The sequence below is a fragment of the Anser brachyrhynchus genome, assembly GCF_964034855.1.
Source record: "Anser brachyrhynchus genome assembly, chromosome: 7".
Taxonomy (NCBI): domain Eukaryota; kingdom Metazoa; phylum Chordata; class Aves; order Anseriformes; family Anatidae; genus Anser; species Anser brachyrhynchus.
The window spans coordinates 23,970,315-23,972,295 of record NC_137701.1 but is presented as its reverse complement, the minus strand read 5'-3'; positions in this window follow the sequence as shown (position 1 = coordinate 23,972,295).

Genomic DNA, 1,981 nt, shown 5'->3' with positions numbered 1-1,981 from the left:
ACATTTATGAACTAATAAAAGATGTAAGCAGAAAATGCAATCAGGATTTGTCACAGTCCCTGGAGGACTTTGAGTCCATAAAGGCAATAAATGCAGAAGCAGCTAGCAGATAAAACATGGCAATTTAGCTTGTTTTTTTATAACTTCACACTTCCTGGATGAGCAATATAGGCACGTTTTACAACCCCATTCAGAGACAATAACTTGAAGTGGAAATCCTTATCCTACAAGCCAGCAGGATTCATTTGAGGTTCATTACACATTATGCTGAAGTGAGATTGTGTAAACACCCTTTAAGATTTGGTGACAATGTAGCTGAGTCACACTAGGAACTGGGAATGTAACAGCAGCACACAAGCGGACTACAAGAAGCCCAGGCATATTTTTGATACGGCCCTGTTGAACTCAACTATAAAAGAACAAAGAAATGCTGTTGCATAAGCTCTTGTTGCTTCAACAAAGAGAAGTACCAAAAGATCTACTCGGCGTGAAAAATTATTGATAGAGGACCCAGCAGCATATATCTAATGATATATCTTACCAGGGTTTCACACTTCTTCAAAATATTGAATAAATGACTTCAGATACTTGAAAGTGCTATATACGATGTCTTATGTTACATTTACTTTCTAAACATCTCACAAGACTTTTCTGATTTAAAAGTATCATTCAAAGAACCATAGCAACTCATTAATACAGATATCCAATGATCTGGATGATAATTATTTGCCAAGAGAAATTATTCTGGTCATTAATTCTTAGTATACTTCGTAGCATCTTATTTGTTGGATACAGATCACATTAACAAAATACATCTTAAATCATAATGTGTGTGATCTCCAACATTTTTAAACAGTAAGATTCGCAGATCAATGTGTAAAAAATGTAAAATGTGGCCTGCAGTTAGTGCTGAATTAAATTTAAATTTTGTGACCAAAGTCACAAAAAGCTTCAGTATTAAACAAAATATTACAGTACAAGAAAGAGAATTACTTGTTTCTAAGAACAATATGAGAGAAATGGTTTCATTAAAAAAATATCTAACACTAAACAAAGAAATTGGAGATTTCATATTTGTTCTGCACTGCACAATACTTAAAGGTAGGAATAACATTATATTAAGATATATACAATAAAATACTCATATGCTATGAACTGTTTACACTCCCTACCTCCCACTGGATTTTCCTGTTTGTTATATCATTCAAAGATGCCGTGGAATCACTGGGTCTTGAAAGATCTTTGCGTGTATAATCTCTGAACTCTCACTACACCTACTACACCTGACACCATTTTTTTTTTCCGGCCTAAGGTAGTAGTTTATTAATATAAATCACTGTAGTGGAATAATTTCAACCTATAAACTAGCTACAATTTCTATAGTTTAAGCATATTGTAATTAACAAAACTTCTACAGTGAAAACTCTCAGATGCATATTCATTTTATAACACTATAATCTGTTTATAAGTAGCTATTCCTAAAATGACCCATATCAGTTTGATCATATCAGAAATGTGCCACTCTTCTCAGTCAGAAATGAGACACCTCCCTCCCCCCCCCCCCAAAAATAAAATCTGATTGGAAAAAATTTACCTAGCACTTCTATTCCTATTAAGAATGTAGATCAATTACAGATGTAGGTGTAATAAAATTCTTTTTGCTGGGTTCTATTTTTCAACTAAGTTGTACTTAGAAACTTTTACCTGGGTCTACTGAAGTGTTTACGTGCCCATTCCAGTAAACATACCACATTATCCTGAATTTACAGAGTTGACTGTTGTAACAACAAACAGACCTTCCATGCTTCAGTATCTTACTTGCAAATAGGAGAAAATAAAATCTGTCAATTAGATAATTATGGAGACACGTGATGCTATTTTTTACAGTCAGAATACCATTATCCTTTAAATTTCTACAGTGAAACTCTATTCTTATTGTTGTCACAATACTTACAGTGAAAGAGAATAAACAGTACCAAAG